The sequence below is a fragment of the Canis lupus genome, chromosome 34, assembly GCF_048164855.1.
Source record: "Canis lupus baileyi chromosome 34, mCanLup2.hap1, whole genome shotgun sequence".
NCBI lineage: Eukaryota > Metazoa > Chordata > Mammalia > Carnivora > Canidae > Canis > Canis lupus.
In genome coordinates, this window is record NC_132871.1 from 26,476,856 (window position 1) to 26,503,039 (window position 26,184).

The window sequence follows — 26,184 nt, forward strand, 5'->3', positions numbered from 1 at the left end:
AAGAGAGAGTGGAATGCATGGTCAGAAAGAATGGAGGTGGTATACTGCAGGATATGTATAGATCTGAGGATCACTGGGGTTCAGCTGAATGACAGAGTCCCTGAAGGGAGACAGTGATAAATCCTGGGAAACACATGGATGGCTGTTGGTCTTACAGGTGAGGCTAAGAAGCCTGACCCTGTGTGATGCGCAGCAGGACTCCAACAAAATATTTAAGCAGGAGAATGATATCACTTTCATATCTCAGGAAGATCACTTTAGCTACTATGTTAGGCTGGCTGGGAAGAAGAGAGGGCAGGAGGCCTTATTGCGAGCATATCCTAACAATTCAGGTAGGAAGAAAAATACAAGTGGGAATTGGACAGACTACAGGTTTGAGAAATCTTACACAAGTCAATCAAACAAAGATAGCTGACTGGACATGGGGGCAGCAGAAAAAGACAATTCAAGCATGAACTACGGTTTTGTCTGGTACCATGATGAAACTAGAGAACACGAGAGGCAGAGCCAATAAGGACTCTCAGTTTGGACACACCAGGTTTGTAGACCTGATGGGTCACTCTGAGGGAGGCCAGCAGAAAACCAGAAAGGACCTAATCGAGATCCACAGCTTCATCAGCTGCTACAAATTGCTTTTGCTCAGCCAGATTCAAGGCCCAAAGTGGCCAACTCTACAAGAGTAGTTCCACAACCCAGGGGGGCCCTAGGTCAACAACACAGGAAAGCTGGTTCAATTGCATACACGCTATCACGGTCTCCATGATTGAAGTAAGCCAGAGATTGCTTAGGAGACACATGTGTGGGGAGAAAATGGAGGCCAATACCACTTGCAGGCTTATGCTGCTAAGTTAAATAAGGACTGTTGTTTCTGTTGCTTGGGGAAGGAAAATATCTATGAACAGGGAAGCCTTTTGTGCCTTTTTCTTTATGAACTCACGTTTTAATAAGAAAGGGTTATCTTGGGATCCCTGGGTGGCTCATTGGTTTAGCGCCTGCCTTCGGACCAGGGCATGATCCTGGAGTCCTGGGATCGAGGCTCACATCAGGCTCCCTGAATGGAGCCTGCTTCTCCCTCTGCCTGTGTCTCTGCCTCTCTCTCTCTCTGTGTGTGTCTCTTGTGAATAAATAAATGAAATATTTAAAAAAAGAAAGGGTTATCTTTATTTTTCTACTATACACGTTTATCAAAAACAAAAACATTATTTGTAAGGCAAAAATAAAAATTTCTGCATGCTTAGTAACAAACCTTGACTGGTATAATCAACTAGCTTGTCATCATTGGCAGTTTATCAGGATGATTGCTTTCTCTAAAGAAGCAACTGAGTTTACCAGGGCCTTCAAGTTTGCCACTGCGCTATGGGTGTGTGCACCGCACTGCGGTTAGAATGTTCCAGCTTCTTGCAGTAGAAAGAGAAATGATAGAAGTGCTAAAAATAGAATAATCAGGAAACAAACATGCAAAAGTAGTCTGCCCTGATTATTCATGAATGTAAAACATACTAAATTACCTTATATACTAACCCTACAAGTGCCAACAACTTACTATGGAAGATGACTTTCACAACTACTTTCTCTAGCATTAGTTTAATAATTTGTACTAACATTTCTGTAAGATTAGCATCTGACTCCTGATATATACTAGATGCATAATAATAGAATCATAAATTGCAAATTCAAGTCTGGAGAGGTGAGACTTTGATCAATTCATGCATTCTGTACTTTAAACTCTGAATCTCTATACTTTTTATGTTCAGATATCCTTCATTTTATTCAAGAAAACTAGACAAATATATGGGCAAGGGCATTTTTTAACTTGGTTCATGCATTACCAAATTTTTTTCCAGAAATAATTAACCTCATTTGTAACTAAGTAGTTGAAGAACAAGTATTAAGACAATGGCATGATTTAGAACACAATGCCATGAAGTCAGGCCACTGAGCTTTCAAGCTGTAGTAGGGGTCAATGATGCTCTGCTCTGTCACCACACAAATATAAATTTTCCTTTAGGCTAGTGGACAAATGACCAACTATCCTTTAGAATTATCAGAACGCTGACCTCTGCTATTCTAACTTAAATGAAGATATGTGTTAAATAAATATTACCTAGCCAGGGGCACTTGGGTGGCACAGTCAATTAAGAGTCAGACTGTTGGTTTCAGCTTAGGTGATGATCTAAGGGTTGTGAGATTGAGCCCTGCATCAGGCTCTGAGGTCTGTGGGGAGTCTGCCTAAGTTTCTCTCTCCCTCTTCCTCTGCCTCTCTCTCTTTCAAATAAATACATCTTTTAAAAAAAAAAATCTGGTCAAAATTCAGTGGTGTTATGATTTCTCTAGAGCTAGAGATACAACTGGGTCACAAGGAATGAATTTTTCCCAAGAACAAGCTCAGAAACTGAGCAAGGTGGGTCAACAGCATGTTTCACGACAGAAGGTGGGGACCGGACAGGGCAGGTTGCTCAGCAGGAGGCTGCTGGGCCTGCTGTGCATTAAGGTTGGGGGTGGCGGGCTGGACCGATGCCTGTTTGGGTTGGCAGTTAGGCATCCTCAGGCAACGTACACATCTACAGTGCTGATGTAAAAGGGGCTCATTTTCTAATTTTTAAAAAAGCCCAATAGATCATTTGGTCATATGCATTTAAAATGAAGTTTCCAAAGGCTTCTCTCTTAACCACTACTATAAACTGCTCAAACATGTAGGAAATCTAAAGTGATTGTTACTTTGTACCCCTGAAGGCACCCTTTCATGTAAGGTAATTTTACAGTTCTTATTGTACATGCTTACATACTTTTGGATTCCAGAGCACTGAGCTGATGCACTAGCCCCATGGGCTCAATCCATGGGCAGGCAGCTCTGCTCTTTTCTGTAGCCACAGGCTATGATGTTACCATCACCAGCTGTGCTGTGGAAAGTCAAGTGGTCAGGAGAGGCAGAGCAACTGGATCTCCCCAACTTTCCTACCTCTAATGAAAAATCCATTTACAGCCCTTCTACTGCTGGCACAGGGGCAACAGCATTATCTGAACAAAAGGAGCAAGAGTATATTTAAGAGCAAAGCAAAGCAGAGTAAGTTCCAGAACAGCCTAAGACTGCCCTATCAACCTATTTCCACGGCTTATCCGTGCAGTATCCCCAGATATTAAAGAAGTATCCTGGAGGAGATGGCTATATGGCCAATATCAACATAATAAAAAACCAGATTCCCAATGATTTTTACCACTAAATTAATGCTGAAAAGAAAAATGCAGCCCAAGAAACAAAATTACTATTCACAACACAATTAACATTTCTGGAACACTAGGTAAAAACTAGTAACATATACAGAATCTATCACGAGAATGTAGTGAAGACTGTAAAAATGTTTTTTTATATCTGAGGAGGTTTTTTGTCCATCTCAAATCACCTACACCTTCTAATTTTATATTCACATTCATTTAAAAATGTGTGAAAAGCTGCACAATTTAGAATCTTCTCCCTCTCCCCTTTTTGCCCATCCTCACATTGCCTCAAGGCAGTCATTCATTCTTTTTTTTTTTAAATTAGGTGAGAGCTAAGACTTTTTTTTTCTCCTTCCCCATAATCCTTTTCTGCCACACTCCACATCTAAGTTTATACAATATTCAAATGTAAAACATCAGATGAACTTTTGAGTACTATAACCCAAAACTTTTGTTTATTTGTTTTTTGGGCTTTTGACTACACACCAAATAGGCAATATTTATTGGCATTTTAAACACTGACATAGCACTTGAAATAAGGTGTCTGGTCTCCATCTCTGAAAAGTTAATGTTATAATAGCAACATCAGCAACAATCTATTGAACACTTCCCATAAGTCAAATCATAATGAGCACTTTACATACAATTCATTTAATCTTCAAGACAAAACCGAGGCACAAGTTAACCCTGGTTCATAACTGTTGAAAATACAGAAGCGAGAAGTTAAATAACTTGCCCTAAGGTCACACACCTAGCAAATGAAACAGTCTGGATTCAAGCCCAGGTCTACCTGTCTCCTAAGCTCTTTCCATAAGTTTCCAGTAAAACTGAGAGACCATTTTTAAAACCACAATGTAAAGAATTGGATTTTTTTTTTTAAGAGAAGGTAGCTTTTCCTCACCCAGCACTTATTTTCTCCATGTGCCTTATATCTAGCATTGGGCAAGCAAAAGCAAAGAAACTAAAGAGGAGTTGAAAAAGTAGACAAGAGGGAAGACAACTAGGAACTTTAAACTAGGCAAAGAGCCAGGGAAAAAGGAAGGGCATTCAAAAATGCATAAATGCAAAGATAGCCCAACACAGAATAGCAAAAGTTAGCCAGTCCTGTAGTCAGTTAAAAAATATGTTCAAACTGATATCCACTTACCATAATGAAAGGTTAAAAATACAAACATCTGTCTCAAAAAAAATGTGTCTATCTTTAATGGCTATACAGAAGTCTATTATATGATGTATTAACTTAATATTTAGATTTATAGTTTTTAATACTCTAAACAACTCAGCAGAAAACAATCTTTGTCCTTTTGAGTGATTATTGCCTTTCAGCACATTAGAAGTCATGGACCAAATGTACTTTTTTAAGGCTACTGATGCTTAGTACCAATTTCCTTTCCAGAACACTTGCAGCAACGTGAGCTCAACTCAGTGAGCCTCATCTGTACAAGGTTCTATTCATTATTGCCAGTCTTTGTGAGTTTGAAAAAAATGATACCATTTGGTTTAATAGTTACAACTAAAACGGCAGAACTTAAAACAAAATAACGGCTATTTATTTCATCTCATTCAGTTAAAAAACAAAAACAAAAACACAAAAACCCCTAAAGGTAGGAATTATTTTGACATCACTGATAAGGAAACAGGTTCAAAGCAGTTTAAATATTTGTTTAAATTTAATGGACAAGCAAATAGCAAAACTAAAACTTCTACTTGCTTTAAAAAATCATAACTGTTTACTTACAAATTATAAGAAATATTAAATGCATTATATCTATAATGAGAATATTTAGTACCTCAAAAAAGTCTTTGCGGTTTTGTTTAGAAAATTTATTTAAAAATATAAATTAAAAAATGAAGTAACGAAAGTAATCTGCTATGATGTTTTAAAGTGTTTTTACTATCTGTGATTGCCTAGTTTAAATATTTTATTCTATAAGAAACCATCCTTAATGTTATTAATCATCACTTCAGACTTATCAGATTCATAATTTCATCTGATTTCAAATAACTAAGATATATATATATTTTAAAAGATTTGTGTATCTTAAGGAGAGAGAGTGAGTCTGAGTGAGCTGAAGGGCAGGGGGAAGAGGGGAAGGGAGAGAGGGACAGAGGGGGGAAAGTGAGAGAAAGAGAGAATAAATCCTCAAGCAGATTCCTCACTGAGCACAGAGCTCTATGCAGGGCTCAATCTCAGGACCCTGAGATCATGACATGAACTGAAATTCAGAGATGGCTGCTTAACCAACTAAGCCACCAAGCACTCTGTAAGGTATTTTTTAAGTCACTTATTTAAAGTATTGCAAGGAACTTTCTAGTTCACAGAGTATTTTTGGCACAGTTGATATTTCAAGTGAACTTTAGGTAAGATTGTATAAAGGTTACAGTTTTTGCTACTAAGATATCTTTTTTGTTTTAAACAGAACTCATTTCCTCCTCTACAATTTGAAAAAACAATTTTAGCGCTGAGATGAAATGATTTTCAGGATGCACATAATGGAAATATATAACCTCTTGTCCTAGAGTGCTGAAAACAGAGCAAATGCCTAAAGTAGTATAATAGACGAGTATCTTGAGTTGAAGTATAATGAGAAATATGCTGAGTGCAAACAGCTTTTCCCTCTTCATCAGGGAATCGTTTAAAGTTCCTAAATTTTAAAAAGAAAATGATCCAATTTTTATAATGGCAAGAGTGTGCCTACTTCCTGAAGTCTGAAAATGTCAGACTTATTTTAAATAAATCTTGCACCCCTGAATTCCATTCTCTTCTTCCCAAAAGACCAAAAAAATGTTGGCAGCGCAATCAATAATCACATGGAAGAATGAAATAAGATTGAGAGAAGGGATCTCAAGGGGCAAGGAAAGGGGAAAAGGAAGGAGGAAATCAATGGTCAGACCTCGAATGAAACATCAGGAAGTGTGCTGACCAATGAGCCGGCACATACAAATCATAAGACCAGGGTCAACCATTGCTCACTGTCAGCATTAAGTGCTTGACATCTATAGGGACTAGAGACCTTCTGAGACCTTCACAAGTCTCCAGATTTGCTAACCTCATTATATAGTTGAATTTATCCCTTGACATGCAGGAGTGTCAGAGATCCCTTCACGCCCTTGATGAGGGTTACTCAGGTGCAATGACATTCAATTGTGAAGCAAGCCTAGAGGGCAACCAACCCAGTCTGGAGCAGGAAGATAGGGTTGGCCCAAAGACTGTGGGTCAAAAGAAAACAGTGAAACTCACATATCTGCTAGACTGACTGCCATATGGAAAATGGTACTAAGAGACTAAAGAAGGGTGTGGAAAGATTCAGCCATAAATCAAAACCAAAGTAAGGAAACGGGGCAGCCCTGGTGGTGCAGCGGTTTAGCGCCGCCTGCAGCCCAGGGCATGATCCTGGAGACCCTGGATCGAGTCCCACGTCAGGCTCTCTGCATGGAGCCTGCTTCTCCCTCTGCCTGTGCCTCTGCCTCTCTCTCTCTCTCTCTCTCTCTGTCTCTATGAATAAATAAATAAAATCTTAAAAAAAAAAGATTAAAAAAAAAAAAGTAAGGAAATGGAAAATGAGGAAAGCATTTCCACTGGAGGATAAATACTTCTCCAGAAAGAAAAAGACTGGGGATTCCTGGGTGGCTCAGCGGTTTGGTGCTTGCCCTCAGCCAAGGGCCTGATCCTGGAGACCCAGGATCGAGTCCCACGTCGGGCTCCCTGAATGGAGCCTGCTTCCCCTCTGCCTGTATCTCTGCCTCTCTCTCTTGCTCTGTGTCTCTCATGAATAAATGAATAAAATAAAAAAAAAGAAAAAGAAAAAGACTATTGGGCTCACTGATGGATGACATTTACACAGTGTAAATAATGTAAACAATGAATAGTGATTTTATTTTAAATACTTGTAATTTATCAGTATTAGAAAAATGGAAAGAGGGTAAAGAGGTATAAGGTATAAATTTTCACTTACATTTAAAAAAAGTAAGTAGATAACGTCTTATATTATTCAAGAAATGGTATAACCACGTTATTTAGAAATGAAGAGATAAATATCAGGAAAAGTAGCTAAAATAATTGAAAGCATATGCCTCTGGGGAAAAGAACAAGGCAAGAGGATTACTCTAATTTATTATATGCCTTTCAATATTATTGAACTATATACATAACTGATAAAAGAATTTTTAAAAGTTCAAACAGAAACCAACATTAAAAACAAAGAGTTTAGTAAATATATGTTATTAGGTAGGGAGAAAATAAAGATCATTTATAAAGACTGCATATGCAGCATGCATGATCCTATTTTTCATAAAGAATCAAAACCAAAAGGTTATTTTTAAACAGTAAGATTTCTGATAGTCTTTTAAAATGTTTCCATATTTTTTACTGCAAACATATAGAAAATTTTTTTAAGAAGGAAGAAAGGTAACTTAAGCAAATGGGAGGCAAATAGCAGAAAATGGAACTAAGAAATAGGAGTTGGAGGGGCACTTGGGTGGCTCACTCGGTTAAGCGGCAGAATCTTGATTTAGGCTCAGATCATGATCTCGATTTGGGGCTCCTGGGATGGAGCCCGAGGTCAGGCTCCTTGCTCAGCAGAGAGTCTGCTTAAGATTTGCCCTTCCTCTCCCTCCCTCTGCCCCTACCGTGCCCCCTACTAGCCAAACCCCTACCCTGTACTCTTTCAAATGAATAAAATCTTAAAAAAGAAAAAGAAATAGGAGTCGAAAAGATAAAAGGAGACACAGAAAAACAAAGTATCCTAAGAGGTAAGGGAGGAAGACAAGACATGTCCCCAGGGAGCGGGAAGTCACTAGTACCGAATGCTGCCCTGCCGGGCAAGATGAAGCAGAATAAACTTCAGTGAGGAGAAGAGAATCCTCCCAAGCTGAGCAGAGAGAGGAGCCGGAGCAAGAGGGGGCAGCATTGGGCCCCGGGCCGTGGAAGGTACCGGAGCGCAGGCCCGCTCGCAGGAGGTGGAGGCACGAGGGCAGGCGTCAGGCTGCTGAAATCCGGGGAGACTTGTTGAAGAGAAGGCGGTGGAAAGGAAGTTACTGAGGATAAGAGAAAAGATATCGCAGTATAAAACAAACAAACCAAAAAACCAAAAAAAAAAAAAACTTTGAGTAAATTATTATTATTATATTATTATTATTTTGGCTTTATACACCTTAGTGTATACACCTTAGTTCCTACTCAGTGCCCGATTACATTCTGCCATTTGGCCCAATAAAAACAAAGAACCCAAAAGGGCTCTGGCCATCCATCATGGATGCTGACAACTCTGAATTCTAATGTTAAAAGGGAAGAACTTCACACTATCACTAATGTATAAGCCAAAAGTTACCATTATTCACAAGGATACTCGACCACTTTAAAATAGCTACCCAATGGACGCCTGGGTGGCTCAGCGGCTATGCATCTGCCTGGGCTCAGGTCATGATCCCGGGGTCCCGGGTCGAGTCCCACTCCCTGCTCAGCAGGGAGTCTGCTTCTTTCTCTCCCTTTGCCCCAACCCCCCCCCCCCCCCCACTCATGCTCTCTTTCTCTCTCAAATAAATAAAATCTTTAAAAAATAAAATAGTTACTCTATAATGCTGTACAAGTTGATTAACAAGGCCGGCATACTTGAGAACATGTTCAAAATTAACAGAATTCTTCATAAATTATAGTTAAATTTTAAACTGAAGGTAGAGTTTTAAATCTCACTTAGCAAATTCTTCTGAAAAAAAGCAGGATGCTGAACAATACGTTTGGTATAAGCCATTTTGATTTTTTAAAGTATTGTAAGAACTGCTGTACATCTAACACTGGCTACTTATTAGAATCACCTAGGGAGCTATTAAAAATACCAACACCTGGGTCCCACCCCCAGCGATTCTGGTTTATTTGGTCTGGAACATGGCCTGGGCATTAGAATTCTTGACATCCCTCCCTGGCCCTCTAGCCTCCAAAGAGAAAAGTTCAAAAGGGTTGGTGTTCAGAATTTTTCATTTAATGCTTTGTACAATTCTATACTGCTTGACTCCTGAAATAATTGGAATGTACTACCTTCTATAGTTTAAATAGAAGTATTTCTGTTAAAAAAAATTAACTAAAGAAATGTCCCTTTCTAAGGTTTTAAATTAAATAGGGAAAATACTTCTGAATTATGTCACAATGCTCACTTTTCTGCTACAGAATGTTTTAGAAAACATCAGATTTTGTGTACTTGTAGTACAAAGGTGAATAAGAGGCAGTGTGGGCACATCTGAATGGGAGAAAAGGTATGAGATAAATGCTGAGGGGCTTCATATGCCCTCTGTGGGTTCTGGCTTTACTATGAAGGCTTTTAATCAGGGCCATGACACGATGTGGACTCCAGAGGAAGGAAAGCTTAATAGTGAAATGTAAAAAAAAAAAAAAAAAGTATAAAAGAAGAAAATGTTGGAAAACATCTTTGAAGCCCAGGAGTAGGGAAGAACTCAGTACCTACTTGTCATAAGGCAAAACAAAAAGAATAAAATGAACCACCCCCCATTTTGATAGTGTATTTTAAGTATTTCTTTTCAAAGGATAAAGTATACAGTCAGATGAGAGATTAGCAGAATTTTGCAATACCCTGATAGGGGACTAATATCCGGAATATGACAATATCCCTCAAATCAACATAAGAAGTTAGGAGCCCCAACAAATCTACTAATAAAAAAAATTATAGAAGAGGATATCCAAAAAGTCAAGTAGATGAATAGATGATGAGGTTCACAAGTAGGGAAATAGGTATTTTATATCTGATAGACTGGCAAAAGTTAGAAAGCTGTACCACATGTTGGTGGGGTGTGGGGATATATAGATGGATGCAGCCATCCCAGGGACCATCAGGCGCTGCCAATGCCGATTAAATGTACTTATAGTCTATGACAGAGTGATCTGCATAGTTCCAAAACAAATCATCATGCAGATTCCAGGGGATTTGGATCTCACTTTGTGATGGTGTGGAGGTGGAAGCAAGCTACATCCCTATCAGTGAAGAAGTAGAGAGGTAAAATTAGATGAATGTATATCATAAAATACTCAGCTGCAGTCAGAACCAACAAGCTGGGGCACCTGGGTGGCTCAGTCAGTTAAGCATCTGCCTTCAACTTAGGTCATGATCCAGGGGTCCTGGTATCAACCCCAGCATCTTGACTCCCTGCTCGGTGGGGACCCTGCTTCTCTCTCTCTTCCCATCTTTGCTCTCTCTTGCTATCTCTATCACTATCTCTCTCTTTCTCCCTCTCTCTCTCAAATAAATAAACAAAATCTTAAAAAAAAACCAACAAGTGAATGAATATTCACACAGGCCCAGGGACAGCTCTTTAAATGAAATTGCTGAGTGAAAATATAAACTAAATGAGAATAATACCATTTATGTAACAATTTACATAATATAAAATATATATTATAAGAGAGTACATACAATAAAAAACCCCCACACTAAACACATAAGTGCCTGTGGTAGTGTGTGTGGGGGCTGGTATATGTAGGAGATAGATAACAGGGAATAAATAAAACACTGGCTTGGCCCAGTCCAATGATGACAAAGTATCACCAACTGAAATGTATGAACAACTCAACCCTCACTTCAGTCCAATTACTACTAAATAAAAATTAGCAATGCAAACAAAGTAGGGAGAACAAATAAAAGTGAAAACAACAAATGAAAGCAGTTTCACTATTCTTCTAGGGTGTCCACTACTAAAAACCCAAAACTTCAAGCCCTCTTCAAAACAGATTAGACAGGTGTTGAAAACCATTCCCTGCATGGGTTCCTAGAGAACACTGCTATTTGCACTTCTTTCTCCAGGGAAAATGTTTCAGTATTCCAACTTGTTATCACCCATTTCCAAATTTCAGCCATCTAGGACACATCAGCTATTATCGCCACTTAACGCCCAACGGCAACTTTTATAGCCATTAAAAGCAGAAATTTGGGGGCACCTGGCTGGGCTCAGTGGGTAGGGCATGTAACTCTTGATCTCAGGGTCATGAGGTCAAGCTCCACACTGGGTGTGGAGAAAAAAGAACAGAATTTGTTACAAGTTTTTTGAAGATCTACAAAAAATACTATGTTTTAATCTCCTCAAAAAATGCTATTATGTTTTCCCTTGTTTTTGTTTTTAGATTTTATTTATTCATTCATGAGAGAGGAGAGAGGCAGAAACACAGGCAGAGGGAGAAGCAGACTCCCTGCAGGGAGCCTGATGAAGGACTTGATCCCAGGGATCATGACTGAGCCAAAAGCAGAAACTCAACCACTGAATGACCCAGGTGCCCCTCCCTCGTTTGTGTGTGTGTGTTTGTTTTTAAAGATTTTATTTACTTGAGAGAGAAAGAGCATGAGCAGGGGGAGGAGGCAGAGGGAGAGAGAGAAGCAAACTCCCCATTGGGCAGGGAACTCAATGAATGAGCTCCATCCCAGAACCCTAGGATCATGACAGGAGCTGAAGGCAGCCACTTAACCAACTGAGCTGAGCAACCCAGGTACCCCGTGTTTTTCCTTGTATTATCACATTTGCTCTCTCTCCAGAGTTTTTAAAATTTGGATTGGTAACCGTGTCTGTTATCACAGAGGTACTAGTAGCCTAGAAGGAAAGAAAGGTGATCAATTAATGTCCTAGATCCTCTCAAATATCCTAGGTAGATGCCATCTGGTATTAATGATTTGCACATCTTTAAATTGACTGACAATATTTTAAATAAATCTAACTCTTTAATCTACTATCTCTAATTTGTCCATTTAAAAATATAATTTGAATAAACTAAAAATAAATAAAAATATTTGAGAATAAATATTTTATCTCAAATAAAAATTTGAGAATAGTTTCTCCTGTTAATCCTTAATGACCAGCAGCTAAAGAAACAGGATTTATAGTCCTAGTTGCTCTCTTAAAGGAGGTGGCAGGGGTGTGACAAGGGTTTTGGCATGAGAGCCAGACCTGTGAAAGCCAGACCCCACTCATCTCAATGCCCTCCTACTATATCTTCTTAAACTTTTGCTGGACACAATTATATTTTTAACATACATACTTCTTGTCTTCTTTGATAGACGTAGCTTTAAAAATTATTTCCACAGATTCCAAGTGGCAAGAAAATTTTGTAAACCATATGAATAACATACGGCTATGTTATATGGGTGGAATTTAGTTTCTTATACTCTGAAAAGGGTTAATAAACCTTAGACTTGAGCGGGAAGGGACTCTAAAAAGAGGGCTCTTAGCAAAAAGCCATCTGCCAGCATCCAGCTAAGGCAGGAAGCCAAAGGGTTAGGGAACCCCATATCTGCATTTTGAGTGCCATCATTAGATACCAGGAACATTTTAGAGGATAGAAGATGATTTCAGGCATGCCATATTAAATCCACAAGAGGAACAAAATACATGCAGCAAAGACAGAGACACATCATTTCCCCCTAGCAAGTAATTTTTAGTTTTAGAAACCTGTTGGTCAGGAACACAAGCTGAAAAAGATTAAGATAGTGTGACCACATTAAAACTTCCTTCATAGCTATAAAAGGTATAACTCTAAGAAGTTACTATAAATAGTAACTCAAAAATGAGAGGCCTGGATAAGCTAATATCTGGTGAAATAATATCAGAAGTTTTAAGACAGTACACATAAATTTCATATGCACGACATGGTTTCTGAAGGAAAAAAGTTCACTCTACCTGGATGGGACTTTTTGTTTAAATGAAACCTCCTTATCAAAAAGAAAAATGTTACATTTCTGGGTGTACAGAATGTGAACTGAAGAGATTTATCAAAACCCTCAAGTTTAACTCCCTCCAACTGAAGAAAGGAAAAAATAGTAGCTCAGAGAGATGTAATAATGCCTTTCCCAGACCACTAAGGTAGTCCACAGAAATGAAGACAAGCCTACTCTTGAAGGCCTAGTGCCTCTCTCACCTGCTCCTATATATTTCTAGATAACCTTTTGGATAGCTCTTTTTAAGTAGTCGCAGGCCTTGTTCTTTCCCTGACTCAGGAGTGGATCGGAAGTTCTTTCACCGAAGGTATCAAGAATTATGATACTGGTAACACTGCTGTTCTTGGTAGTGACATTCCATCATGCTAAGGAATATTCTATTCATAAGAACTGAATAATAAATTCAGGCCATGCTCTAGGGGGATTACACAAAGGCATGCATTCCACATCACTGAAGGCTATCTTAAGAACTGTCTACCACATATTGCCATATACTTATACCTGGATATAAGTGAGAGGAGATAAGTGAGTACCAGAGTCAAGAAAGGGTTGGGGATGACCTCTTTTTCTTTGTGAATGCTTCCTCACATTCTTTATAAGTAGTGGGAAAATATAAGCAATATAGGGGAAAAAAAAAAAAAAACAGTAGATTGGGTGAATTCAGCAAGGCACCATCACCGGAAAAGCCTCAGTAGTCAGAGTAAGACCAAATGAAGATTCATCTCTGTGGGGAATGAGGAGAAGAAAGCAAAGGGATTCTAGCAGGGATAGCATGTGCTAGAGTTTAAAGAGGATGTGGTTCCTAGCACACAAATTATTTGTTAAATTTAGCCTTTCTACATTTTTTAAAAGATTTTATTTACTTATTCATGAGACACAGAGAGAGAGAGAGAGAGAGAGAGAGAGAGGCAGAGACACAGGCAGAGGCAGAAGCAGGCTCCATGCAGGGAGCCCGATGTGGGACTTGATCCAGGGACTCCAGGATCATGCCCTGGGTTGAGGGCGGCGCCAAACCACTGAGCCACCCAGGCTGCCCCCTTTATACATTTTTGAAGTTTATATCCTATCTGCATCTTAAACCTCTTCCTCCCCCAAATTTTTATAATTTGGTTTTATTAGAATGTAAAATTTGATTTGTAGTGCATGTGTAAAGAAATCTGTAGGATCACACAGACAATGGTTAGAAATAACTTAGTAGGTGGCAGTGATAAAGTTGTGGGTAAATAGGGAAGAAATTGAAAAAAGTGGAAGGTCTACATAGAATATGGTCTGATCCTCTGGAAGAATTCAGAAGTGAATCATTCCATAACGGGAGAAACAAATCAGCATTTCCTCTTATGATTTAGGCACCTATCAGGAGTTCTCTACTTATTTTGCATGTTATATTTCACCACCATATTTATTCCCAAAAGAGCTGCTCTTATAAGACACAAATATCTGCCAAATCTTTATTTTTCTTTCAATCATTCACTTCATTCATTCATTCATTCAACTTCACGAAGTCCCTAGGAGCCAGGGCTATGTGTGGCAGTAGTAGAGTACAATGTCCTTATTGAGCAATTGAAACAATATAAAGAAAAATGTGGGGGGGGGGTGCCTGGGTGGCTCAGTTAGTTAAGTGTTTGACTCTTGGTTTTGTCTCAGATCATGATCTCATGGGGCTCAGTGCTCAGCAGGGGGTCTGCTTGAAGATTTTCTACCACTGCCCCTCCCCCTCCAAATAAATAAATCTTTAAAAAATTTTAAAAAGAAAAAAGTGTGGATTATTTTTTAAATTTTATTATTTATTTCACAGAGAGAGAGAGCATGAACAGGAGTGGGTGGAAGGGTAGAGCGTGAGGGAGGGGCGGACTCTTGAGCAGACTCCCTGCTTAATGCAGAGCCAGATGCAGGACTCAATCCCAGGACCCCGAGGATCATAACCTGAGCTGAAACCAAGAGCTGGTTGCTCAACTGACTGAGCCACCGAGGCACCCCCGTAGAAACTATTCTAAAGTTTACGTTCTTTCACAAGTCTATTAAATTTTTTTTAAAGATTTTATTTATTTATTCATGAGAGACAGAGAGAGAGGCAGACACAGGAAGAGGGAGAAGCAGGCTCCATGCAGGGAGCCTGATGTGGGACTCGATCCTGGGACTCCAGGATCACGCCGTAGGCCGAAAGCAGGAGCTAAACCACTGAACCACCCAGGGATCCCTAAGTCTATTAAAATTTAATGTGAATAATTATCTAAACATTATACCCGAACAAACCAAAACTCTAAATTGATGGGTTCTTTCTACATACGACATAGCCCAAATTGATAACTCAGAGATCAGCATGGTTAGAGAGGCTTTTTATCTCTACAACAGAAAACTAAGGTTTAGATTCTGCGTCTATTACTTACTAGTTACAGGAGCCTAGGCAAGTCAAAGATCTTTCTTGTCTGTTTCCTGGTGTTTAAAACATGTATAATATTATTATTTCCCAAGATTATAGTTAAGACATATTTCCAAAGATTATAGTTATGACAACTGGTAAATTAGAAAATATACATAAGTATTGTATGGTTTATACAAATGCAATTTTATTTTTAAAAATTATTTATTGGAGAGAGAGAGCATGAGCAAGTGTGCAGGGGCAGGAGCAGAGGGAGAGGGAGAGAGGATCTGAAGCAGATCCACGATGAATGTGGAGCCCAACACAGAGCTCATTTCCATGACTCTGAGATCATGACCTGAGCTGAAACTAAGAGTCAGATGCTTAACCACTTGAGCCACCTAGGTGTGTCACAAATGCAATTTTAAAAGGGCTTTGCGCCAGTTGAAAATGTCCTGTTTATGTATGCCCTTAAGGCCTATGGCACTTGCAATTGTTTTTAAGTATCACACAAAGTTGACAGGCTAGTGCTGAAATCACTGCTAAAGGATGAACTCCATGCTTTGGCCCATGAGCCACAGAACTTTCCTATGTTCTCTACCCTTCCCTTGTTTATAGGTATACTTTATATTATGTATAATGTTGATGTAACATTTCATAAAGAATACATCTCAGAGATGGAAACAGGTACTTGAAGTTACATATAAGTTACATGGAATATACTTTGTGTTTAAAACATTAACCTTAATTCTGACAATAACCATGCTTCACAGGCAGAGCCATGGCTAAAATGGCCAGTCCCCAAATAGGCTTATTCAACTTAAAAAGAAAGTCACTAGAATCAAACATTTTACTATCTATGATCCAGCCTTGAGCTGTTCATGCTCCAGAGGAACCATCCCAAGCAAAAACACTAACTCTCAATCGCTATTATTCTATAGTTCAGGACAATGTGCTGCTAGTGATACTTGGGGTACATCTTTCAAGTGTTTATGTTTGCCATGTAGTAAGTACTAGTTTGTTGTGCTTTAACCAATTCTCTGCTTTATGGGTTAGCCAAGAAGAGCTGGGTTTGGAATATGGGACACTTGGTTCTAAATCCTACATTTTATTTGACCTTCCACAACTCTTAGTAAACTGAAACACTGCTCAGAAAGCTGCAGGGTTTCACACAGTCATTTAAAACTTTGTCCTTTAAGTGTTCTGTTTTACCTAAAACGCAGTTCTACACTGCCATGAAGCATTAGGTTTCAAAAAGGGTCAGATTTGATACAATGGAAAAGGTTTGGCCATATATTGCTTAAGTTTCTCGACTTCATCATGATTTATTAATAATAACTTCAAAGAAAAAAATTCTACTTTTTATGACAATTTTTTCTCCACATTTCAAACAACTTAATAAAATTTTCTTATATCATATCTACATATTCAAATAGAAACTAGTTTAATTATAGCCTATCACAAAAATAAGAATTTAGAAATTGAGCTGCCAAGCATCTCCAAAATAATTTCACTGTGATTATAAATTAAATGTTACCAAATACAATTTTCCTTATCAAATTCCATTTTTGTAATTCTTTTAATTTGAACTCCACCACTAGTGATTACATAGATTCAATTAGGAATTAAAAATTTGGGAGTGCTGGGTGGCTCAGTTGGTCAAACAGCTGCCTTCAGCTCAGGTCATGATCCCAGGGTCCTGGAATGGAGGAGCTCCATTTTGGGCTCCCTGCTCAGTGGGGAATCTGCTTCTCCCTCCCCCTGCTCTTGTGCTCTTGCTCATCTCTCTCTGTCCCTTTCAAGTAAATAAAATCTTAAAATAAAAAATTCAATGGGACTTAAGATGTACATTTTCTTTCTGTAACAAAATATGCTGTCATGTTTTAAATAAATTGAAATAATTTACTATAAACATAATCTTAGATTACATTTACTAATATATTTTGATTACTGACGGATGTTTTTAAAGATTTATTTATGAGAGACAGAGAGAGAGAGAGAGAGAGAGAGAGGCAGAGACACAGGCAGAGGGAGAAGCACGCTCGCTGCAGGGAGCTTGATACGGGACTCGATCCCAGATCTCCGGATCACGCCCTGGGCCAAAGGCAGACGCTCAACCCCTGAACCACCCAGGCGTCCCAGATGGATGTAACTGAGCATAAACTAATACCTATTCTCATTACTTGTGATCAAAACAAAACTACAAAAACAAGCTTTGGCCATTACGAACTTACACATTTTTTGTATTAGAATTCAACATGCTTTGTAGACATTTCAAGATCATTTTCTGATTTTACAGATGATAATGAACTAAAGAATTAGATAATTTTGCTTACAGAAGAGGTTAGTCTCCTGTTCAAGCTTACTGATGGGTCACATCAAATCATGTTCATTTATTCATTTGACAAATATACATGGGCCACCTAGTATGATGCTTGTAATGAGCTCTAAAAACAATGGTAAAAGGGGAAAGGACATGAATTCCTCTTTCATGGAACTTGTAGTCTTGTAGGAAAAAGAGACTTCAATCAAATCATTCTACAAATAAATGTGAAATTATCAATGGCGGTGATATGAGTCACACTGAAAGCCTATCTCAGCAAAGTAAGGTGTGATGAGTATCGGGTCTAGGATGAAGGGGTGTGGACTAAAATTCCAGCTCTGTCACTTCCTAGCCATGTTTGACTATATGACATACTTTACACTGTTGCCGTTTCTATGTTCTCTTCTGTAAAACACAGCTAATAATACCTTGCTTGTAGGGTGGTTGTAAGGATTAAAAGAATTAATTCACATAAAATGCTTAAAATGGTTCCTGTCATATGTAAGCACTCAATATGCAAAGATCATTATTTTGAAGAGAAGTTGGAAATCTGGACTTGTGCCAGTTTGGAACCTCTGCATAGAGAGGAAGGCAGGTCATACAAGGCCTGGTAGGATCTGGTCAGGCTTTCAATCTTTATCATAGAGCAATGGTGTAAGTCATGGAAAGAGAAAAGTGACCTATTCGAATGGCACTGATTTTTTTCTTTTTTTTTTTTTTTCTTTTCAAAGATCTGGCACTTGGGGACAACAAGTGGGGTACACTGAGGTGAGATTTCAGTATGCCAAACTGGACGGTTTAGTAATAATATCCTAGTAGTATCTTTCATTCTGACTGCCCCTTGCAGAACATTCCTACTATTAACTACTCCCTTCTAACAATTCTGCGTGTGGCTGTGCTGGCACCCCACTTATTAGCAGTGTTTATAGAACCAGGTAATCTTCTGTTTATCTCTCACCTGTAACTACATTTCAAATACGTTCATGGGGGGTGCCTGGATGGCTCAGTTAAGTGTTAAGTGTTAAGACACTGTTAGGTGTCTGACTCCTGATTTTGGACTAGGTCATGATCTCAGAGGCCGGAGACTGAGCCCCACATAGGACTCTGTGCTCAGAGGGGAGTCTGCTTGGGATTCTCTCTCCCTTTGCCCTCCCCCAGCTTGCGCTTGCTCTCTCTCTCTAATAAATAAATTTTTGAAAAAAATAAAAATAAAAAAAAAACACCAGTGGCCTCATTAGGTAAAGTCTTCCTTGAGAAAGGCATATATGCACATGTGACTGTCAAAGGAAGGAATTCTTCCTAAGAATAAACAACATACATATTAAGAAACACTAACCTTGAACCACAAACCATCTCTAACATATTTACTAAATCAAAACTGCAATGGGTAGTTCAAACAACAGAACTTCAATGTCTCAATTCTCAGAGGCAAGTAGTAAAACTGATGTAATTAGCCCAGGATCAAAAGATCTGGAAAAAATATGTAATTATTCATGCTGTTATGGTTAACTTTTTAATGTTCACATATACCTTATACAGATTCATCGGTCAGATTGACAAAAGATGTGAAAACAAAGCTCAAATTAATGGACAATAAATTTTACTAGCTTTAAAATACTTTGCAGAACTGATGAAAAGCAACACTTTTCAGATTATCTGTTAATTTCTCTTCTAATTTTATTTTTTATACATATTATTAGAGGACAACATAATTCTGAAGTCCGTTGGTCTTAAAAATATTAATAAATTCAAGAGTTAAAAACAATAATTAACTTTAATAAAAACTATTAGTATTTTTAATGTTAAGGGCTTTAAAAAGTTTTAAAATATAACCAACAATAAAACAAACAAAAATCACTCTTCTAGATGGTAGGTTCCCCAAACACCATCTCAATGCACAAAACATTACTTTCTCTCCAACATGCCACATTAAGAGTCTTTGTAACATATTACATATTTTATCATTAATGTCCAGCCAGAGCTAATTAATCTCCAGGTGGCTCTACCAACACACGAAATTTATATGAAATAACAGAGATCAGTTAGGGAGGAGCCTTTGAGAAGACTGTATTAACAAAGAATAGAACAAGTAACTGAGGACAAAAAACTAACTCTACCATGAGAACTGGATAAAACAGAACTTATTATAGGTTCCCAACACTTACTTCAACTTTTTAAAAGCTAGTAATTTCCCCAATTCAAAATACTGATTTTTGTAAGCACATACTAGTGAGCAGATAGCTTCACTGGTAACTTGGAGATGGGCCAAGAGACTTTTTAATGCCTAAATTTCAGGACCTAGTTATGAATATTTACTATTTTCACACTGGATAGAGAAAAGCTACTAAATATTTTTAATTATTTAAGAGAAATAAAGTTATTCTTTTTAATTATTTAAGAGAATGCATGCACACACATGGAGGGGTGAGGGGGAGTGGAGGGGCAGAGGGAGAGGGTGAGGGAGAGAATCTTAAGCAGGCTCCACATCCAGCATGGAGCCTGACAAATGTTCACAGTAGCATTTTCTTAATAGTCAAAAAAAAAAAAAAAAAGAAAAAAAGAAAAGAAAAGAAAAGAAAGAAAGAAAACAACTCACATGAGCATCACCTGATAAATGGATAAGCAAAATGTGGTAGATACATCCAAAAGAATATTCAGTTATAAAAAGGGATGAAGTACTAATTCATACTACAATATGGATGAATCTTGAAAATATTATGCCAAGTAAAAGATGTAGACAAAACGACAAAAGCCACATTTTGTATGATTCTATTTATGTGACATGTCCAGAATAGGTAAATCCACAAAGTAAATTTGTAGTTTCCAGGGACTAGAGGGAAAAGGAAACAGGGGACTGCTTTGCATGTACAGGGCTTATTTTGGAGGTGATGCAATGTTCTGAAGAAAGAGTAATGATGACCATGTAACTATGTGAATGTACTAAAAAACACTGAATTCTACACTTTAGTCTGAGAAGAAAGACTGAGTGGCCCTCTTTCTGACATCCTCCTCAGCTGACAAAGGATGGATATGTAAGGTGAAGATTTAAGTCATACGGGCAGCCGTGGCTGACACTAGAACTGAAGGCAAAACTGGAGCCACATTACGGGCAAGCCCTGGATTTCAAAATTAAGGCAAGGAAACATAAGAAATGGGCTAAATTTCTCTCCTTAAAGATACAAAGAGAAATTAAGCGTAAAGAATAAAGCAAGTAAGAACAGAGAAGTACAAAATCTGCATAGATCCAAAAGAGAAAGCACAAATGCTTTAAAAATGCATTTTATTTCATTCATGACTTGGAAAAAGGGTTGCTTTCCTGGGTCATATAGTAAGAGATTACTGAATCACAGAGTAATTAATACTTACAAACTCTTACTCAGCTGTCATTTTAAAAAACCAAATTACTGCCTATTGCAGGTTAATAAAGTTTTTCTGTGATTATGTGATATTAGTTGAATTCTTTTCCAAATTTATAAATATACCAAGATTCTCAATTTCAGTGTAAAAATGTCAAACCTGCTTACAGAAGCTTAAAAATGAATATATCAAGGAAAAATTATTTTATTTTTTTAAGATTTTATTTTCTCATGAAAGGCAGAGAGACAGAGAGAGACAGAGAGAGACAGAGACACAGGCAGAGAGAGAAGCAGACTCCATGCCAGGAGCCTGATGTGGGACTCGATCCCAGTACTCCAGGATCTTGCCCTGAGCGAAGGCAGCCGCTAAACCACTGAGCCACCCAGGGATCCCTGACATTTTAAAAATTATGCTGCATTTAAAAGTTACCTAATATTTAACATCTAAATTGCTGGAGTGCTGAAAAAAAATTAATGTTGTTTAAGTAACTCCTACTAATGGAAAAACAAAAATAATAGAAACTTCTTGGAGAGGGCTGGCTTGGCGGCAGCCCAGCCTAGAAAAAGAATGCAAGTACTTCGACTGAAGTACTTAATAGGTTTAATTTACTATAACTCTAATCATATAACCATAACAAAGATTTTTAGCATCTAAAAGCCTGGTCATATTTATAAAATGTACATAGTAAAATTAAAACATAATGAAAAGGACACACACCAACTTCAGACCTTAAGCAAAACTGGCAAAACAAGATTTAAGTTTAAATGCTAGTTTCATGAGTATTCATTCCATTATTCTCTGTACTTGAAATATTCCATAAAAACCTTAAACAAAAAGCCTCATTATTATTAGCGACTGCCAGTTTCATTTACCCCAAAAGCTCAAATTATGGGTTTCTTTTTTTTTGAGGTATAATTGATATATAACATTATATTAGTTTTAGGTATACAGTATAATGGGCTTGATATTTTTATACATCGGGAAATGATCACCACAGTAAATCTAGCTAACAGTTATTACCACAGTCACAAATTCTTTCTCTTGTGATAAAGAAGTTTTAAGATCTACTCTTAGCAACTTTCAAATATGTAATGTAGTAGTATTAACCATAGCCAACATTCTGTACACTACATTCCCATGACTTATTTATAACTAGAAAATTGGTATCTGTTGACCCCCCTTCACCTATTATACTTCAAACTATATTTTTGTACAACTACCAAAGTATTATGTAGATAATTCATATTTTGTGTTTCACCATGTTGACTGAGGTTTAAGCCATTACTAATAACTTAGGTGATTCAATAAAAAATATTTACAAAGCTATTTAACAGAAAAAGATGAAATAATGCCAAGGAAGAGCAGTGGACAGCAGGCAGATGACACACACTTGCTGATGATGCCATTCATCTTCATCTTGATTAGTATTGTAGTTGGCACAATACTTCTGAAATATGTGACTATCTCTTAGTACAAAGAATTTAAAGACCACATTGTCAGCATGGTCCAAAGTGTTTATTAAACTTTGAAAGTCAAAGTCATAGCAAGTTATCAGCTTGTGACCATGGCATCTTAAAATATTCTAACTCACTGAAAGGAGAAACAATGTATACAACATAATGTGATTACTTTTAAGGTGCAGAATTTTTTTTTTTAATACTTCTAATTAAAAAAAACTCAAAGCAATCTAAATAATGACTTTTTAGAATCTGGGAAAAAGTTAAAATTCCTCTTTATTCAATGACCTCACATCTTGTAGCTAGCATGAGTTAAATTCCAAGCCACACCCTTTCAGAAACAAAACTGCAAATTTAAGATCTCTAACTTTTGCCAGTCTATTTTAGAACACTGGAAATGTTTTCAGCCTGAACCAGAAATTTCTCTCTAGAACACAAGAGCTGAGAGAATAAACTTTGTCCCTGGCTTATCTGTTACATATATGAAGCATTATTATAGTTATTAGATTATTTATTTGCATACCTTAGAAGCCAGTCCCTATGGCTTAGCCAGCATGGAGTTCTAGCCATTTTTAATCAGGAAACTATTACCAGGAAATCGAACCTCAGTCGAATCTCAGTTGATCAATATGACAATAGAATTTTAGGGATCCTTGCTATAAAACTGCTACTTCACTTTTCTTTACAATGTCATCCCTTACTGCTTGGCTTCCAAAAATCAGGCCATAATTAATATTTCAGGGTTATAAGAGCTGATATTTCTGCTGCACTCAAGTAGTTCATTCACTTTGGCATGATTTTCTTCCAGTTCTTTATTTGTAAAAAGCACACCTCCAGCTGAGTTGGCCTAGATCATTCCTGTTTTTAAATTTTTGAGGAGGGGAGAGGAGGATTAAAGTCCTAAATTCTCATTTAAATTAGCTAATGGGAAACATGGTACCCTGCTCAAGATGCTGCTATGTAATCACCCTGGACCTGAAGCTTGAGAAAGTTTTCTGTGGCCTTGAAACAACTGGGCCCATCATCTATTTGCTGTCAACAAGTTCTCTTCCTTTCCTTGGTACACTAGTGGAGGCTGACTGTAGATTAAAAGCTCACATAGTGCATTGAGCTTCCATGTGTGTTTTCTGTATAAGGCACAGAGCTGTTCATGTAGACATCTAAAGGTCTGAGACAAGTTCTGGCCAAACCAAGAGTCAGGTTCATACTCTAGACCTAAATATTTGGCCATTGCCAGTGTTCCAAAATAAGAGATATCTAACCAAGCACTTAAGATTTCTGTAATTACTGATGATGGTTTTACTGCCGTACTTGCTACAATGACTAGTGAATACCAATTGCTCCCTATCCTGAATTTCTTTTTGTTCACCAACAAATGCAGGATAGGAACAAGTCTAGAACCTATGAAAGAAAGGCTTTATGTAATGAACAAGTTAAAGCAAAAATCTTCTGATAAGTGCCTCACAACTATACAAATCAGGACAACACAAAAAACTTCTATATTAACTAAATTGACACTCAAACTCCCACAATTTGTGCTTGGCTAGCTTTGTAGGCAGGCTTACTTTGGTGACCTCATTAACCTTGCACTGATCCAACTCCACATTTCACAGAACTGAATTTTTTGTATCCCACTAATACTATTATGGAAGGGTTTGACCATGCCACTTAAGAGATTATTTTTAAATTGGCTAGCTAGATAGCATAGATAGGCCTTCCCCCCCAACTCTGAATTTAATTCTTAGATTTAAATAAAATGACCATAAGATATGATACTTGAAGCAACAAATTAATTGAACTACATGAGTAGAAGACAAATCCTTTTTTTTTTTTTCTTTTTAAAGATTTCTTTATTCATGAGAGAGAGAGAGAGAGAGAGAGAGGCTGAGACACAGGCAGAGGGAGAAGGAGGCTCCATGCAGGGAGCCCGACGTGGGCCTTGATCCCAGGTCTCCAGGATCAGGACCTGGGCTGAAGGCGATGCTAAACCACTGAGCCACCCCGGCTGCCCTAGAAGACAAATCCTGATGCAAATTTAGCATATCAGTCACTGCCACCTCACTAATTTCTTCTCTGTAACTTCTAGAACCTAAGATTTAGCTAAGGGTCCCTTATCAATAAACAGTAAATAGTATCATCACAATGTACTAGTAGGTCAAAGTTTTATGTACTGCAGCCAGCTATCTCATGAAGCAGAAAGATGTTCTTGGCTAGGCTATTACATCAAGATAAGCCCAAGAACAGATACAAGGGCCACTTAAATGTTTTGGTAACCCAGTGAGAATGAATGATCTAGGGATCAATACTACTTGATTCATCTTACACTGAACACGTGAGTTATTCTGGAAACTGTGTACCCTGTATTTACTTTTTAGAAAAGGGTATATTTTGGGATCCCTGGGTGGCACAGCAGTTTGGCGCCTGCCCTTGGCCCAGGGCGCGATCCTGGAGACCCGGGATCGAATCCCACGTCGGGCTCCCGGTGCATGGAGCCTGCTTCTCCTTCTGCCTGTGTCTCTGCCTCTCTCTTTCTCTCTCTCTCTGTGTGACTATCATAAATAAAAAATAAAAATAAATTAAAAAAAAAAGAAAAGGGTATATTTTGAATATGCAAGTAGCTTGATTCCACTTTTTGAAAACATTTGAATGTAAAATCTGAGGCCACATGTGTATTCCATACCACTTTCATGTACATGTTTTTTTCTTCATTTTTTCTTCAGTACTTCCTAAAATTTAACAGCATAATGTAGCAATCACTATAGAAAGCTAAAAAAAGAACTCCTAGAAACTAAAACATAGAATCAAAATTAAGGACGCCTGGGTGGCTCAGTGGTTGAGCCACTGCGTTTGGCTCAGGGCGTGATCCTGGAGTCCTGGGATTGAGTCCCATGTCGGGCTCCCTGCATGGAGCCTGCTTCTCCCTCTGCCTGTGTCTCTGCCTCTCTCTCTCTGTCTCTGTCTCTCCTGAATAATAAAATCTTAAAAACAAAAAAAAATAATCATAATTAAATGCATGAAATTAATCCATGAAATGACAGAAAAGAGATGTTAACTCTCATTAAGGTCAACGTATCTTTTATGACCTGGCTAATAATTTTGGGTTACTAGTGGTTTACATGGTGTCTGGCTGGGCTTCAGGCCAAGGCTTAGGTCTCACTGTTTTTCAGCTTTATGACTTAGAACTGTCTGGCAAACTGGATAACAAAAATGATATCATTAACATAGATTCCGAAGATGGTACACCCCAGCCACTGTTTCCTGCAACTCAAGCTGAAGTTTAGTCTCCCAAATAACTCCGCCACAGTTAAGCTAAGGCAAGGTGACCACACTGGAGCAGCAAGCTAACTACCTGAAGAAGTAAAGGAGGGATATGGCACACAGAGAACAAACTAGCAGCTGTCACAGGAAGGCCTCATTAGGAGCCTGGGAGGCCTCATCTGCAAAGACTATTCTGACAAAGGACGACCAGGCAGATAAACACAGACACAAATACTTGAGGAGAACACCTAGGCTTCCCGATCCAGGCACACACACGAACCTGACTGACCACCTCTCCAGAACTCGGGTCATCTACCCGGAAAAGGAAGGGACCGCATGTGGTGATTTCTTAACCGCCTTCCTTGGTCTTAAAAGTCTTTGATTCTAAGGGACACCTGGGAGGCTCAGCAGTTGAGCACCTGCCTTCGGCCCAGGGCATGACCCTGGGGTCCTGAGATCGAGTCTAGAGTCGGGCTCCTGCAGGGAGCCTGCTTCTCTCTCTGCCTG

At 38.3% G+C, this 26,184-nt stretch overlaps 1 protein-coding gene and 1 long non-coding RNA gene across 16 annotated transcripts in view; one reads left to right on the plus strand and one right to left on the minus strand.

Annotated features, from left to right (window-relative positions):
• Positions 1–26,184, minus strand: part of PKP4 (plakophilin 4) — a 232,869-nt gene that overhangs the window by 187,454 nt on the left and 19,231 nt on the right. Inside the window, exon 2 of one of the 15 annotated variants that reach the window (XM_072811072.1) lies at positions 8,020–8,253. The exons of the other annotated variants lie outside the window; for them this stretch is intronic. The gene's annotated coding sequence lies outside the window, so the exon portion shown is untranslated. The remainder of the gene's footprint in view (positions 1–8,019; positions 8,254–26,184) is intronic. 15 annotated transcript variants of the gene reach the window in all.
• The window catches only part of LOC140624331 (uncharacterized), a 52,851-nt gene that overhangs the window by 22,167 nt on the left and 4,500 nt on the right, over positions 1–26,184 (plus strand). The gene's annotated exons all lie outside the window — the stretch shown is intronic.